This window comes from Macaca nemestrina, chromosome 3 (genome assembly GCF_043159975.1).
Source record: "Macaca nemestrina isolate mMacNem1 chromosome 3, mMacNem.hap1, whole genome shotgun sequence".
NCBI classification, from domain to species: Eukaryota; Metazoa; Chordata; class Mammalia; order Primates; family Cercopithecidae; genus Macaca; species Macaca nemestrina.
The window spans coordinates 35,049,104-35,067,395 of NC_092127.1; the positions used below are offsets into that span (position 1 = coordinate 35,049,104).

At 40.3% G+C, this 18,292-nt stretch overlaps 1 long non-coding RNA gene across 3 annotated transcripts in view; it reads right to left on the bottom strand.

Annotated features, from left to right (window-relative positions):
• LOC105463516 (uncharacterized) overlaps positions 1 to 7,952 on the bottom strand; it is an 83,220-nt gene extending 75,268 nt beyond the window's left edge. For all 3 annotated transcript variants that reach the window (XR_976378.3, XR_976379.3, XR_011620889.1), the window contains exon 1: positions 7,758 to 7,952. This is a non-coding gene — a long non-coding RNA (uncharacterized lncRNA). The remainder of the gene's footprint in view (positions 1 to 7,757) is intronic.
• Between the last annotated feature and the right edge of the window lie 10,340 nt (positions 7,953 to 18,292).

Genomic DNA, 18,292 nt, shown 5'->3' on the forward strand with positions numbered 1-18,292 from the left:
CATTTAGGTCTTTCCTTCTGTGTGTGTTTTATAAATAAGGCTACCATATCCATCTCTGTGAACAAAAGTTCTATAATTAGCTGCATTTCCTTAAGGTATTCTGATATAAAGATCATAAATAACCAAACTACTTACCTTTTTTCTAACAACAATAGCACTTAATATTTTTAAAGTTTTACAATAAATCACTTACATAAACACCGCCTTGTATAATTAGCCTTTAAGGTATTGTCTTTAAGGTCTAGCCTTAGCGGTATGGCTGGGGGCTATTAAGGTGACTACAATAGTTAACTTATAGGCGATTTTACTTTTGTAGCAGTTAGCAGGAACATAGTTTATCTCTGAGAGATAATAAAAAATCAAATAGGTTGACTAAGGCAGGCGGATTGCTTGAGCCCAGGAATTAGAGACCAGCCTGGGGAAATATAGAAAGAATCCATCTCTACAAAAAAAAAAAAAAAATTAACCAGGTGTGGTGGTTCATAACTGTAGTCCCAGCTACTCAGGTGGCTGAAGTGGGAGGATCTCCTGGGAGGTAGAGTCTGCAGTGAGTTGAGATAGCACCAGTGCACTCCAGCTTGAGTGACAGAGCAAGATTTTGTATCAAAAAAAGAAAATCATCTAGCTTCTTTCCATACAGTAGTTGTCTTAGTCCGTTTTTACGCTGCTGTAAAGATGCTATGTGAGATTGGGTAATTTATAAACAAAGGAGGTTTAATTGACTCACATTTCCACATGGCTGGGGAGGGCTCAAGAAACTTACAATCATGGTGGAAGGCAAAGAGGAAGCAAAACATATCTTACATGGTGGGAGGAGAGAGAGAAAAGGAGAGAAGGGGGAAACACCAGACACTTACCAAACAACCAGATCTCCCTCACTATCAAGAGAACAGTATCAAGAGAACAGTATATGAGAACTCCCTCACTATCAAGAGAACAGTATGGAAGAAATCACCCCGGTGATCCAATCACCTCCCACCAGGTCCCTTCCTGGACACACGTGGGGATTACAATTCAAGATGCCACTTGGTTGGGGACACAAAGCCAAACCATATCAGAAGCTGAGGAACTGGAAGAAAAACATAAAGTGTATTTTAGTTTTTAAAATTTAAATTTAACAATGAATTAATCAAAGTTGAAAAAATGTATGAGTAAAACATTATTTTACAGTACATTATCCAAATATAGAAGTTGTAGATATATTCTTATTCATTTGGAGGTACTTCCTGGCAACCCTCTCTATCTTAATGAGTTGTCGCTGTACTTTACATTTCAACCATTGACTTATTAGAGTGGTAATCCATATACTTAATCATGCTGACAAAAAGTAAATTACTATATGGTAACAGACAAGTAAGGAAAATACAGCAGCGGTGACAGATTTCCCTATTCCCGGTGATCTCCAAGAATTATTTCCTTCCAATGGCAAAGGTCTCATTTTAAAACAAATCATATATTTCCTTTACCCATTGTGCAATTGTCTTTGCTATTCCAAGTTCATAATTAATTAAGGCAAAAATTGATCCTGCTTATTGACATATGATGTAAATATGAGGGGTCAGTAGCATCCTCAAAGGAAAGATTTGCTGTTACCAAGCCCCTAGTTTTCCATAATCCTAAAATAACTAGTTTTCTTCAAGTTACTTCCTTATTAAAAAATGTTATGCAAAGGCAGTTCCAAGAGTACGAAAAAAGGGCTATAAAAGCCTAAAGAAAAAGTACCATCACAAGACAGTGTTGTCTTCTAAAACAGTATTTTTAAAGGTAGGAGCTTTGTCTTGATGTGTGTGTCCCCAGTCTCTTTCACTGTACCTGATGAGCACTTAGCAGATGTTGGCTGAATGATGGTTGAATTAATAGGAAAGCATATTTTAAAACAGCTCTTCACCTTAAGTTTCTTGATTTCATCTCTCTCACTTTTCATAAGCTCTCATGGCATACTCCAGGTTTTCTTGTCTCTAATTTCTTATTAACTACCAAAGAATCTTTTATTTTGAAATGCTGGAATTCCTAAAACCTACCAGAAAGATTTTAGGTAAAGATTTACCAAAGATGGAAATATTTTCCACTAGGTCAGAGGCATTGGCATAGCAGTCTTACGTAAATACATAAAATAAATGCAGCATTAAAAGTATTTTTTAATTACCGAAATATACATTTACACATTTTTTCTATATAATGCAACCGCAATACCCTATAAGACGGATGGTTTTTACAATCATAAAAGAGTAAACTCAGACATGATGTAATATGCATATGGAAAACCATTAAGATATAATAAGGGAAATACTGAAAGATAAATGGTCCAGTAATGAATTATACATTACTTCTCATGGATAATGATAACTTAAAAACAGCTCGTCTGTTTTTAGAGCACTTGAGCTCAGAAAAATCAACAGCAACTATTTCACAATGAGATGCAATACCCTCCAGTGAAACTCTGACAATCTCCAATTAAGCAATTCTACAAACTGCACGCAAAACAGTAACTTTTCCTCAAAGGCTTCAGCAAAGGAAGAAAAATTTCACTTTGGGATTTGACATTGAGATGTTTAGTAAAAGGGATGCAAGTGCCAAATTCAAACAGGGCACAACCAGCAGTTGTGTCAGTGATCGTGGGAATATTGTGGAAAGGAAGAAAAGAAAGACAAGAACAAATGGATGCCACAAAAATCAGACAAAGCTGGCTTTGTGAATGATGGATAATTCAAATGACTGCTGTAGGTTCCAGAAACAATGTAAAATCCGAGACGAAGATGTAAACTGCACTGCAAATTAGTGTCATGTATTTTTAAATGTTTCCGTCCTCAGATTCCTAAATCATATCTGCCAGTGTCTCAATAGTCCAGAAGCAAACAGAGTTGTCCATGAAATCTGCTTTCTTCAGGAAAGGTATTCGAATAAGTTGAAGACACCGTGGAAAACTCAAAAAGCAGTCAAATGGGCTGTCAGTCTTCCTTCCCTTCAGTGTGCAAGAATTGGCAAGCAGTCCAAAGCCAAGCCATTAAGGTTCAAGGATACAGCAGCAGCAGAGGTCCAGCTAGACAACCCTCTCCCACACTGTGCCCTCCCTCAAGCAAGTCATTCTCTACAAGGGATGGAGCCCCGGGGAGCGCAGCTGGACTCTGTCCCACTCCAACTGTGGGGTTGAAGGTTTCTAAAGAATTCAATGAACGAATGTGCTTATATGCTGTGTTCCTCAGAGCTTTAAAAAAGTAAATAAAGATGAGAAGATAACAGAAGTAATCATCTTAAAGTATTTCTCTATGGTTTATATTTACACCAGCTGTGGATTTTAAAAAGGTAAAAATTGTGTTAATTTTGGTATAAATCTGGAAATAAAAATATACCAAGACAGTATCCTGGGTTCAGGAAATAGGTCGTATTCTAGTTTGTACTCCCAAGATTTAGCACAGTGCTCAAGAAGTATTTATTGCCAAGTAAATGTGAGGCCAAAACAACATCTACATATTTCAAATTATGTAGTTGTATCTGAATTCCTGGTGAATAAATGTGAGGCAATGAATATTCCTGGAGAATAAATCTTTGTACAGTTGATCAATACTGTGCCAGGCAAGGATGAATAAATCCTGGTCCCAGTCCTAAAAGTGCTTACAAGGCTGTTTTACTTGATAGGGAAATTAAGGCATTTACTGGCCACAGCCAACTTCTTCATTGATGAATTTCTTTTAACTTCAAGTGCACTGTCTCACGGTCAAGCAAGCTGTTCTGCTATCCAGATCTAGAACAACTCTACCCTGGTTGAGCCCTCATATGTGGGGATCATCTTCTGGTGACCTTGCACCATTTTCTCCTTAACCTCCACATCTGGAAGAAACACAACGTCATTTGGGGAGGTGGGGCTGCTGGGGAGGCAGCTGGTGAGAAGGGTTTGGGGAGCAGGTGGACATAAGATAGGTCAGCAATGTATCTGGGTTCTTTAAGTCCTGTTTTGAGCCTGTGTGGTCATTGGGGAAGGGATTGCAAACCAGGGAAATGGTACATCACAACCAAGACAAGACGACTTGGGTTCTGAAGCTGTCCACATTTACCTAGGAGTCCTGTAGTCTGTGATTCTTAAACTTCAACAAACAAAAAATACAGAACTGAACCTGGATTTCAGGGACCCTCAACTCACAACTCTTTGTGTCCTAAGGCCTCAAATCTAACTCAGAGTCTAAAGAATATGGCCTATACCTTGAAGTTTTTGTGGAAAAACTCAAGATGAAAAGGGGAATCAAGCATAGCATTTATCTGCCTTCCTGCTGTCTTCAAACCGTGGCAGATAAAAGCTCATACGTATCTATACTCTAGCTGACCTCCTTCCTGTCCTCAAAGAGCCTGAACTGTATACCCCTTGTAAAGCTAGGCTAGACTACAGCAAGAGACTATGAGTACCCTGAAAATAAGGACATACTATATTTCCCTTTGAACCCCCAAAACCTAGCAATGTGTGCTGAACTAAAATAGACCAGTCAGTACTCATCTAGCAGGACCATGCTGAGGAAGTGATGACTGGCAGCTTGTCACCAGCTAATTATTTGGGTTTCATGTGAGTATGTTAAGTCGCTGAATTTGTGCACATGTTTTTTTTGACAGATTGAGATAATAAGATAAGATACAATAAGATAATGTATTGCCTTCTCAGGCACAACAGGACTACAGAAAATTATGCAGAAACAACAGGAAGTCAGACATTCAGTTCCATTAGAATGTGTAAATATAGGTATAGATCCTAGCCATTATTCATTTTCTAATTTTCAGTATGCTACAAGCACTGAAACCATTCACCCTGAAATGCTTTGCACAGTACATTTCACACAACTGTCCCCAGTAATATTAGTTCTATACATATAAATGTGGCTTTGTAGCTTACAAAATAGATTCACACATATATTCTCAAAACTGTTCATTTTCTAGCCTCCTCATAGCTGAGTCCTTTATGAACATTTTTGTTCCACCTTATGCCTAAAATAAACCTTCAAGATATTATGTTGTATCTATCACAAAAGTGTGGAAAATGGACCTTCTGAGAAGTTCACACTACCAGTGAGTGTGCAACCATGATTGGAAACCAGGTTTCACTAATTGTAAAGCCAGTTTTTTCCAGTATACAAACTGGCCTCACAATGTGATCTTTACTTTGGCCCTATGGTATAAATATTATGAATATAATTTATTCAATAAGGATACATTGGTAATCTTGCACACCAAGCACTGTTCTAGGCACTGGAGACAATGCAGTGATCAAAATGGACACAACCTCTGCCCTCTTTGGAGTTTACTTTCTGGAGTGTAGGTAGGAAAAGAAACAACAACAAAATATTTGTCAGCTGTCAAGTACTGTGGAGAAAACTAAAGCCAGGTAAGGGGTTAGGAAGTATCGAGAAGGCTGGGCACAGTGTCTCTCACACCTGTAATCTCAACACTTTAGGAGGCCAAGTGGGAGGATCACTTGAGCCCAGGAGGTTGAGACCAGCCTGAGCAACATAGCAAGACAAAATCTCTACCCAGAAAAAAAAGGAAAGAAAAGAAAAAAAATCTTAAAATTAGCCAAGTGTGGTGGCATACACCTGTAGTCCCAGCTACTTGGGAGACTGAGGCAGGAGGATTGCTTTAGACAGGAGTTTGAGGCTGCCTTGAACTATGTTCATGCTATTGCACTCCAGCCTGGGTGACAAAGCAAGACCCCATCTCAGTTAAAAAAATAATACCGAGAAGAATCCCATAGAATTGTAGCTATTGGATGTAAATTGGTCAGGGGACAGCGTCTTTGATAAGATAATATTTGAATGAGTAGAGACCTTAAGGAAGTGAAGTGCTTGCCAAGAACTCTTTGTGGAAAGAATGCTCCACATGACGTGCCTGCAGTGTTGGTGAGCAAAGGAGAGAGTAGAAAGAGATAAGACCAGAAAGGAAGATGAAACTAAATCACAGTCTTGCAGATCTCTAAATGAGATAAACCATTGGGAAGTTTTCATCCAATGAGGGATATAATTCTCCTGCATGAGTACTCTTGCAGCTGTGTGGAGAAAAAAAAACTTTGGGAGTGCAAGAGAGCAACTAGGATGACTAGATCAGAGGCCATTGATATAGATCAACTAGAAAGACGGTGGCGTGGACTAGGATGATGGTGGACATCAAGTTTGACTGCAAAGATTTTTGGCTTGAGCACGGAAAGACAGAGACTTCCAAGACTTGGGAAGAATCAGATTTGGGGTAAAGATCAGGAGTTCCATTTTGACCATGTCACTTTTGATATGCCTATGAAGATGTCAAGAAGGCAGCTGGCTACCTGAGTATGGATTTTAGAGGAGGACAAATCCATGTTGGAGGCATAAGTGTGGGATTCTTCCAAGGTGGTGATGTTAAATATCATAGATAGAGAGCACTTAGGACAGAGTCAGAGAAGAGGCCTAGTACACATCAAACTTTAGCTTTTAGAGTTGAGGACGAACCAGTCAAGGAGACTGAGAAGTAATGGGCAAGGAGGAAGGAGGAAAAACTCATGAGACTTCAAGAAAAAAGCATTTCAAGGAGACAATGATCACTTTGTTTAAATGCCACTGGTAATCGATGAAGAAGACAGCCAAGAATCGAAGACTGAATTTAGCAGTCACAGGACAATGGATGGAGGTTATTGGTCCCAGATTCCCTGAAATGAGAAAACCAAGGTTCCGAGAAGTTAAATAAATTGAACAACCAAAATCACATAGCCAATTAGCAGCAGAACTGAGTCCAGAACTAAACACTGAACACAGGCCATCTGAATACTGTTTCCTGAATCCCAGACCAGGACTTTCCTTCAGTAACATGATGTCATCCTTCTCACGGTAACTGTGATTCATTAGGGGGACTGGAAAAGAATATTAAGACTTTAAACAAAAGGCATAAACTTTAGTAGCAGAATGTCAATGACAGACAATGCTCAAAGGCCCTCAAATCAAATGAAACAGGCAGCCACGGCAACCAGGGCATGCCCAAGTGTCAAAACACACGTCAATACACAAAAAAGTTTACGGCCCCTCAAAAGAAATGATCTATTCATTCTATTTTGCTAGATGGTTTCTACATAAATACCCGAGGCCTGATTACCATCACTTGGTTTCTTTACTAAGTTGCCAAAAATGGGGTAGGGGAGGATTTTAGTAAATCAAACTAATGTTTAGGCAGAAAAAAGGCACAAGAAAGCCCTAAACAATTTAAGTATTAAAAACTAGTTTTAATCGTCCCTACCGCTACCCTCAAATCCACAACCACCACCAAACTAAGAGGCGCTATGATTGCAAGAGCCGACTCTGTTGCAAACCTCCGCTGGACAGTTTTGCAGACTAGGAAGTGAAGATTTCCAGTGGGAGGAAGAGCGAAGAAGAGGACATAGACAAGCTAGCAAAGGGAAGGTGCAAAATAGGAAAGTTACCAGGACAGGCAGGGAGGGACTGTCACAGGGGAGGGAGAAGAAGGAAGGCAGCCACTTTTCCAGGGAGAAGTTGTTTCCAGGTAGAAGTTGAGCAAAGAGTTGGCACCGGGCCCTCTCTACCTCTGGAGAGAAGGAAAAAGCAAAGCTGGTTCGCGTGGTAGAGGAGAGCCCACTTCCAGAGTCCAAATGGCATCGCCTGGTGTTCGTTGTCTGCCTCTGGGGCTGCAACTAACTCCTCATGCCTCTTTTGCCGCCTTTCCTCCCTGGAAAGAGGAGGTGAAAAGGGTCCCCGGGCTCGGGTGGGCATGATCGCGGGACGCAGGCACCCGGGGGTTACCTGATACCTCCGTGTCTCCCCAGAAGGCGCGGCGCCGCCCTCCAGCCCCACCCGGCCACTCCGCGGTCCTCGGGCTCTGGTGTCTGTCCAATCTCCGGGACCCGACGCCCGAGGCGGCCGTCCGCGAGACCCGGAGCACGAGCCTCACCCTCAACGCTGGGCACTGCTCAAGGCCGTTAGAGGAGCAAGGACACCTACTGGCCGCGCGGCTCGGCTCGGCCCGGGCCGGGCCGGGCGCCGGAACCCAGGAAACACGGCCCCGCACGCCCCCTACCGGGCGGACTCCATCTGCGCCCCAGCCGAGTCTGGTACTCGCATCTTGGCAGCCTCACCTACCTTGAGGTTCCCAGCTCCCTGTCATCCTGTGAGCAAGTGATTTCAGCAACCATCACAGCAAAACCTAGTCGAGGGTTGCTGGCTCACAGTTTCTCCACTTTTTTGGAGTTTGTGCCAAATAATTTAAAGACTTTCCCCATCTTTTTCCAAATTCTGGCGTTTGAGAAGGGAAAATTCAAAAAGATGGGGATATAGGAGCCCCTAAGTGCTCTCCCCAGAAGCCAGGGAATTGTATTTCTGTTTCTCTAGGGCCCTGAAGAACCTGGCTTTCTTGTAATTACAACTGCCTTTCACTGAAAAGTGGCTTCTTTCCTCCTGCTCCCTGCCCCGTGACAGTCAGTCCCTCCCTGTTCTGTCCTGGTAACTTTCCTGCTCTGCGCCTTGTTCCTGTGCTAGCTTATCTACCTCTTTTTCTTCTTTTATCCCGCCTTTTGGAAATTTTCACTTCCTGCTCTGCAAAACCATCGGAGCAAGGCCTGCTGCGGACATGAGGACCACTGCAAATATTTTTTTCCAGGTTCCGAGATGGATGCAAAAGACGCAGGAGCTGACAGTCTAGTTAATTTTTAGCTGACAAAGAAAGTCTCTCTCTCTCTCTCTCTCTCTCTCTCTCTCTCACCTACTATTTGAGTAGTTTTGTTTCCATCAGCACTCTTGTCTGTCCTTCCAGTCCTTTCATCCTGACTCTCTTCCTGAATTGAACTTAGGGAGGCAAGAGTTTAAATTAGAAGCAGTAAAATTGTATAATAAAAGGAAGAAACAAACCAGGCCTTGCTTCTTAACAGGATGACTAATACAGTTTATGGATTATCTTGGTAGTTACATGACTAATAATAACCATTAACATTTATTGAGTTCTTACTGCTGACCAGAAACTGTTTTAAGAGCTTTATTTATAATAATAATAAAATCAGCTCTTATGTAATGTTTTAAATGTTTACGTTTATTAACACATTAAACAAAACAACCCTGTAAGATGGGTAATAATATTATCCCCTTTTTACAATTGAGGAAATTGAGACAAAGAAGCAGGTACATTTCCTAAGGTCACACAGCTAGAAGTAAGTTATAAAGCTGGAATTTAAGCCCTGACAGCCTGGCTCCAATGCCCCTATTCTTAATACTCTTAGTTACCATGTTATACTGCCTAAATAAAACAAACAAACAAACAAAAAACACTATGATCCCAGGTCTCATTTAATTTTCACAATAAAGCTACAGGACGGGTACTGTTATCGCCTCCTTTTATGAAGAAAGGAAACAGGCACAGAGAGGCTAACTAATAGTCCGGAACACAGAGCTACTAACTTGTACAGGCAAGATTAGAACAGTGAATCTCGATCCTTAACTAACTATGGGAGGGAGATACTTTTTTTCCTACATTCAATCATGCAAAGGGAGAAAGAATTGCCTAGAAAATGTGTGATGCTTTCATAACCTTCAATTAGTGAGCCCCAACTGGGCTTGTTGGCTCTTGCCTATAATCTCAGCACTTGGGGAGGCCAAGGATTGATTGAGGCCAGGAGTTTGAAACCAATCTAGGCAACTACCAGGATAACATTGTGAGACCCTATCGCTACAAAACTAAAAAATTTAAAAAATTAGCTGGGCGTGGTGATGCATGCCTGTAGTCCCAGCTACGTGGGAGGCTGAGGCAGGAGGATTGCTTGAAAACAGGAGTTTAAAGCTGCAGTGAGCTTTAATTGTGCCATGAAACAGCAGCCTGGGCGGCAGAGGGAGAGCTCATCTCTTAAACAAAAACAAAAACAAAAACAGCCCCTTGTATGACGGTTAAACAAATCCAGCCCCTTGATTAGATTGAAGGATGCAAAGGATCCTGGGTGTGTCTGTGAGGGTGTTGCCAAAGGAGATTAACATTTGAGTCAGTGGACTGGGCGAGGCAGATTGACCTTCAATGTGGGTGAGCACCATCCAATCAGCTGCCAGCGCAGCTAGAATGAAAGGAATTTCATTCTATGTTCCTCCATGTTCCTCCATGAACAAGGAATTTCATTCTATGTTCCTCCATGTTCCTCCACAGGCAGAGGAACATGGAAGGAATAGACTGGCTGAGTCTTCTGGCCTTCATATTTCTCCCGTACTGGATGCTTCCTGCCCTAGAACTTCGGACTCCAAGTTCTTCAGCTTTTGGACTCTTGGACTTATACCAGTGGTTTGCCAGGGGCTCTGAGGCCTTCGGTCATAGACTGAAGGCTGCACTTTCGGCTTCCCTACTTTTGAGGTTTTGGGACTCAGACTGACTTCCTTGCTCCTCAGCTTGCAGGCGGCCTAGTGTGGGACTTCACCTTGTGATGATGTGAGTCAATTCTCCTTAATAAACTCCCTTTCATACCTACATCTATCCTATTAGTCCTGTCCCTCTAGAGAACCCTGAATGATCCACCTGGGCTTCAGGCTGAGTCCCTGAGAGTCGACGCCTGACATTAGGCTGAACTGTCGGTTCAAGCAGCTGCTCTCTTCCTGCACTCCACTAGCAATGCCAAGAGCACAAGGGGCCCTTCGCCAAACTCAGGGCCAGACTAAGGTCCAGCTATATTACCTACAGGTGAAACAACTGTTCTCTTAGGAGACCAGGGCATTACAAAAAAAAGCCTCCACACAGTGTGGCACATCGTGCGCTCTCATCCCTTCTGTGGCCAGGTCTCCTGGACACTTTGGGAAGGGACAACTAGGGGCGCCAGTGTCACCAAGTAACCTTTGCCCTTTTAGAGGAAATAACGTTGCTTTCTCCAGGAGCACAACAGTAATTGAAGAAGAGGCACAGAGGGCAAGTAGAACCATGACCATACGAACATCTGGAGTTATCAGAGTTTATGGCATTCATTTCTTTCTCCCTGCCGAGGTGAGGCCTTTCTCACCTGATAGAATGAATTTTTCAAGGGATTTTGAGGCTGATCAAGGGAAAAAACATAATCACGAAGTGGGAGTAGCACACAATGAGCTCTATTTGGGAAGCACTTTAGGTTTGCGTGGTGAGGGGGAGTCCCCCGCAGCGTGGACCCATCCAAAGCTCTGGCAGCATGGAGGCCACCACCCCGAAGAGAGGAGGATAAAGGAGGCCCTGAAGAAGAGGAATCAGAGAGGGGACTTCCATATTTAGGTAGCGTCCCTCAGCACACTGCAAAATCTCAGGATCACATACCCACAAAGGGCAGCTGCTGAGTGGGTTCTTTTTAGATGCAAAGTTTATCTTTGCAGAACTTGGGTGCAGTTGCTCAGGGTTGACGGAGCAGGCAGTTTCTAAACAGCTAAAAATCTGTTTATTTAGGCTGTGTTTAAAGCATTAAGATATACAAACATTTGACTTGTTGCCAACCTGCTGTTAAAAAAAAAAAATCAACAACCTTACCAACCTTGGCAACATAGTGAGATCCCATTGCTACCAATTTTTTTTTTTTAACTGGCTGGGCATGGTGGCATGCACCTGTAGTCCCTGCTACTCAAAAGGCTGCGACAGGACAATCACTAGAGCTCAGGAGTTGGAGATTACAGTGAGCTATGATTGTACCACTGCACTCCAGACTGGGTGGCAGGACGAGAGCCCCCACCTCCATCCATCCCTTAAAATAATAATAATAAATTGTAAAAAAAAAAAAAAAAAAAAAAAACACAGCTTAGAAGTCAATATGCAGAGGCGATTTGGGGGTCATTTATTATACCCTAACTGCTAGATTGGAAGTACCTCCAAACACACAGAGAATCCCAAATTCTCAATTACAGATTTTGACCTGAGGACCCATTTCAAATGCTGTTGACTGACACTAAGAACAATATCTACCACACCACCCCTTCAGCACAAAAACAGAGAAACATAACATATGGATAAGAACTTACACACATACAAAAAGAATGAGTGGGGGATATTTAATCTATAATAATCTATGTGGCAATTTGAGTGCACAGGTGTATCCACAGAAGTGGCTGTTGCTATCCGGTAATAAAATAACTTCACCAGCAGGTGGCTCTATTACACTATTACACTAACCATTAGAGAGGACTGGGCTTCCAACAAAGGACCTTAAAATACAGTTCTTTTCTTTTCTTTTTCTTTTTTTCTTTTGAGACAAAGTTGAGACAGGGTTTCACTCTGTCACCCAGGCTCTGAAATGGAATGCAGTGATTCAAACACAGCTCCCTTCAGCCTGGACCTACTGGGCTCAAGGAATCCTCCCATCTCAGCCTCCTGTGTATCTGGGACCACAGGCACACACTGCCAAACCCATCTAATTTTGTTACTTTTTGTAGTCTCATTTTGTTGCCCATGCTGGTCTTGAACTCCTGGGTTTAAGTGATCCTCCCACCTCAGTCTCCCAAAGTACTGGGATTACAGGCATGAGCCACAGCACCCAGCTAAAATAGAGTACTGTATTTCTAAGTTATTTGAATTTTGGTTTGAATTAGCTCTAATAAACCTTATGTATTCATCGAAATCTGTAATGATATATGCAACATAAAATCCATTCACAATGAAATCCAACAGATTCCTCCAAGCATCTCAGGAAATTAGGCACAACTAGATTATATCACAGAACGTACTAATTAACAAAATCTATTTACTAGACAGCCCACTCATTTCTGGCACCATAGAACATGAAACGGGTAAAATGACTACCACTCATTCTGTATTACCTGACATATCTAACAGCAAAGGTTTCATATATATGTATACATAATGTGTATACATATATCTGTGTGTATATATGTGAAATATTGTTTATAATTCTTTCATTTGAAAGCATTCCAGGGCACAGATAAATAGCTAAATCACATCCAAGCGATGTCATTTGGCGATCTGAAAGTCTTTGGCTTTTGTGTAGGCACAGGGCCATGAGGTAGAGCCAGAGCCGTTCTCCCCCTCTCTGCCTGTTCTGCCAGCTCTTAAATTCAGTCCAAATTCTGTCCTCAGGTTGTTTTCTCCTTGGAAACTCACTTCGCCTTCCGTCAACTCACCACTAGTTCTCATTCCCAAAGCTCTATCATCTCTAGCGTTCTGACACCATCTCCTCTTACAGGTCTCACTCCCACCCAAACTTAAAATGTTGGAAATTGGATTCATCATTTTCTCTCTTCAGTAAACCAGTTCCCCTTCTCATTTTCCTATTTATGTTAGCGTTCTCTCATATTTACTGTCTCTCAGAGTTATTATCCTGTGAAACTCTTCCCCCTCTCCTATGTCTTCATTCAGTCTCTCCGTAAGTCCTTTCTGTTCTACCTCTGTAAAGCGATTGAATTTCTGGAACACCTACTTCTGCAATGTGTTAAGGCACTGGGGCTTGGGGCCACTCTACTTTTTATTCTTTGGGCAGCATCGATGCCATATTCATCAATAAAGCAATATACATCAGTAAACTGGATTATCCACAATCTAATTTGTTTTTGTTTTGTTTTTTATTTTCATAGATTTAGGGGGTACCAGTGCAGTTTTGTTACACAAGTATATCGTGTAGTGGTGAAGTCTGGGCTTTTAGTGTAACCGTCACCTGAATGATGTACGCATACTCAATAGGTAATTTATCATCCCTGACCCTCTCCCACCCTCCCACCCTTTGGAGCCTCCAGTGTCTATTAATCCACTCTGTATGTCCATGTGTGCACATTTTTAGCTCCCACTTATAACTGAGAACATGCTGTATTTGTCTTTTTGTTTCTGATTTACCAAAATCTAATTTTAAGCTTCAATAGAAAAGCTATTGAAGTTTTAAATTCTTTTTGCAACAAGAAATGATTACGGCATACCTTCAGTATTAAATACTCTAACAAAGAGGAAGTATACAAGATTTGAGATTGTCTAATGGAAATAAGCCCTTCTTAGGTAAAGCAGGTATGGTTAATCTCCTGTGTAGGGCAGTGGTTCTCCTATTTTACTGTGTGTAACGATCATCTGGGGAAGCTTGTTAATAAAATGAAGATTCTTGGGGTCCACTCCCAGATACTCTTCTTCGACAGATCTGGAAAGGGGCTGAGGAACCTAACATTTTTAACAAAATGAAACAGAGTAATCTAAGGAGCGTTTTAAGAAATAGTCACGTAGAAGAAATTCTAAGTACTTAAAATAGAAATAAAACACTGTCTTTACATAATTAAACGGCTTTATACAACTGATCTTAGTTACCTGATTTGTATTTGATCCCATAATTATCATCTAATAGCTATTTTGTAAAATTCTCTCTTTAGATTCTGATGTCTTCAGTTTTCTCAAGTTTAAATTTCAGTCTTGGTAGAAGTAATACCTTAGGCGAGCTCAGTCTTTCCTACCTTACTTCATGTGAGTTTACCAGATCCTGTCATTGGGAGAGCAGGAAGTAGAGAGGGATTCCTGAATGGAGAAAGAAGGGACCACAACAAACCAAAGTAGGGTTGGGTGCTGGGGCCAGGCTGGGATGCACTGGTGCATTTCCTGACAGTAGCCAGAGGCTGTGGCAGCCTGAGGCCCAGTTGCAAATTCTAGTTGAGAAATGGAGTGTAGTGGGTGACCCAAGGTGCTGCAATAGTGTCCAAAATGTAGGTCATGACCACTTGCTGACTTGGAGCACAGCTGAGTGAGCTGAGCTAAAGCATGGGACCAAGACAGACAAGCCTAATGACAGGGTCAGGTGAAGGTTGCTTGACTTTCTCTATGACATACTCTAGCCCTAATTCTGCATATTCTAGAGAATTTTTTTAGGTTTATATAAGTCCAAAGTTGCACAATGCAATGCTATAAACTCCCTCATTTCCCCATCTTCTAGGATTTGATTGACCTTTGTTAAAGTTGTACTGTTCGGTTAGGGCAACCCACCTGTTCCAGGCAAGCAGGAGTGGTTCAGAGGCTGATATGGAGCCTTCTCTCCTTATATTTTATAGAGCAAATGAGGAGAAACAGTGACCAATGGCTCTAGGCAATTCGTCCTAGTGTTGTGATTTTCTAGGACTTGCCCGTTCCATTTTATGTTTATCATTCAAACTTGGAGTTGTTTTAAAACATGACACAATTTTGCTTTAGTTTTCCAAAAATTAAATATATATAAAGTTTCCTTCAGTCAACAAGTCACGGTGAGTGTCTTGCTCCTCTCCTGATCTACTCAAATGGAGCCAGGAGGATCACTGTGGTCCCTCCCAGGTACTCTCCGTCAGCTCTATCACTGACCCACACTGAGATCTGATTGCCTTGCTACACATTTTTGCTGTGAAACAGATGGTTTTGAAATGTGTGTATTTCCTTTTCTTGACTGATTTTGTTATCTTCTTAATGGTTATGTTCTCTCCCTCAAACTGCATATTAGTATATTATGTTTGTGTTTTAGTAATATTTAGTAATTAGTAATATTTTAGTAAAATATATTTTATTCACTCAACAAGTATCTATTGGGTGCACTGATCAAGCACCACAGATAATAACAGATAAAAATCTTTGCCTTCATGAGGCTTACATAAAATTTATTTTAATTAAGGTATTATTATATGATAATGAAGGTATTAAATTAAGGTATTGTATACTAATTGTATAATAATTATATTATATAATAATAACTATATATTATATAATAATATACATAATTGTATATATAATAATCTATAATATATTATATACAATATATTATTTTAATATATAATATAACATATATAATAATTGTATATAATAATTGTATTATATAGTAATAATTATATATCATATAATAATAATTGTATATAATTGTATATTACATAATAATAATTGTATTACATAATAATTATATTATATAATAATAATTGTATAACAATAATAATGAGGCTTTTATGTAAGCCTCATGAAGGCAAAATTTTGAAATGTTATGGGATGTGCTACCTCAATCCAATTTATAAGATATTCCTAACAAGTTATATTGGTCTTTTTTTTTTTTCGGAGAAGCTTAAATACAAGGCTGAGTAGTTTATATTTAACTGGATAGGAAATGGGAATTCCTTGGAGGATTTCGATGAGGAGAATGGCATCACTCACAAGCTCAGTAGTAATGTGTGGATGGTTGTCCTGGTGTTTTCTGGCTAACTTGCGCAGTGTTCCTCTCTCAGTATACTTCTCATTCTGTTACTTACCTACACTTGTCAAATCTCTGACAGCTCTAAATAGAAAAATATGTATATGTTGGCTTTGAATCATTCATTCTCCAGATGTATTGGGGCCTGCAGGTGGCAATAGTGAGCCAGCCATGAGCTTTGTAACTAGCCTCACCAGAAACCCAGCAAATGTTACCTTAACCTAGAGTGCTGCCCGACCACCGTATCTAAAACAGCACCTCCTCTAGTCTCCCATTTCCTTAATCCTTCTTCATTTTTGTTCACAGTCCTTGTCACTAACTGACATTATATAATATTTTGTTTATATCCTCTTTCTCTCCACGAGAATGTAAACTTATCAGCAGATACTTTGGTTCATTGTATAGAACAGGGCCTGGCAAATAGTATATGCCCAATATGTATTTACTAAGTGAATGACCACTTTGGTCTAAGCATCCAGCAGAGGAACACCGTGGGACAGTGTGCAGTTACCCGGCAGCCAAATTTTGTGGTGCATATTTGAATTCAGCATTATTTTAGGTATTATCCTAGATAAATTCTGTAAAGTTTCTCAGTCAGAGCTAGAAATAACTTAACATATCAGGATAATATGAGGAGGGGTATGGAGCCTTCCATAGCCATAGTTAGATGATGTAGTATTAAATATCAATAAAGTACTAATGAGGAAATTAACTTTATAAAGTGTAGTGAGATCCAAAGAACATATTGCTATGTAAATATCATGTAGTTTTCCAACCCAGAAGGATGCATAATTAAGCAATCAGTTTCCTGGATCTTGGTCAACAGAATTTCCTCTGTGCGGTTTATAAAAGATAAAACACGGTGTTCTAAATTTTGACCTAACCTTGTTTCTTTGTGAATGAGCTTGCTCTGGTCAGCCCGGAAGCCAGGCTGTTCTTTAGTAACTTGCAGCCGTAGTGTTATCCACCAAGAGTATGGTTTACACTCTAGGCTTTCTTGCAAAACATTCAATAAATATTTGGGTTTTTGACTTAATCTGTGATTTTGCAAATTGTTATCTTTGTTTACTTAGCGGAGGTCACTGCTCCAGCATTCAAGGTAAAGCATACACAGAAATCTACACTTGAAGAAGACTGACATATGTCACCTTTCATGGATGAAGCAAAGTCCTTCAAACTGTCAATAGAAAGTTAGCCTTTGTACACAGCAAATCCTATATGGATTTAACTTTGAAAGGACTATAGTGCAATTACACTAAGACAGTAAACTAACCCAAGTAGTTAGAATTTAAAACAAAGATCTAAATCTTATAAATGTTTGTTTGTCCTCATTCAAGATTGCAGGTTAAAGCAAATGTGTGTGTTAAGCTAGATAAGATGACTGAATTGCTTTGATGATCTCATAGCATTTTCTATTCTTCTTATTTTCTCTCCTTCTTTAGGAATATATATATATATATGTATTTTTTTTTCCTCCAAAAATAGTTTATATGACAAAATAACCACAGTGTTTCTCAAACAGGGGCCTGTCCACTTTCAACATAGGCCAATATTTCTACTCAAGGGTTAAAAAGTTTCTTCTTTCCATGTCACATTCTTGTGAATATAACTTGGCCCCTTTGTTGGTGGTGTTCCCCCCCCGCCCTGCCCCCCACACACTCATTTGCTCTTGTAAATCTCCTGCTAATCACATTTAGTAGTGAAAATTGTTTCATGGAGTGAGAGATTTGAAATCATAGATTACACAAAGATGTAAAAAAAAAAAAAAAAAAACCAGTAACAGATACCAATGTAGCACAGCAAAATACGTAAATCCAACTTCTCTGTTCCAATTTGTCTCAATCCAGGGCACCTCAGATCATTCCTTAGTCTCAAACTAGTATTAAAAATGGCTATTTTCCAACCTCTTTGGCCTCTGTAATTACCAATGGGATAATCCTTCTTTCTCTAGGCACCCAGTTATTTAATTTCCTAAATTCCAATCACAGCAGATTTTTCAATATCCCTGCCACTAGGACAGATCCCTCAAATGACACACATAATGAAACTTTATGAAGTTAAGAAGTACAAAACTCAACCTGTGGCTGCCGTTCTTCTGCCAGTGAGGGAGTCCATTTTACCTGTGCCCAATGTTGTTTTTGTCTTTGATTTACATAGTGAAACTAAAAGCACATTGTTAATAGA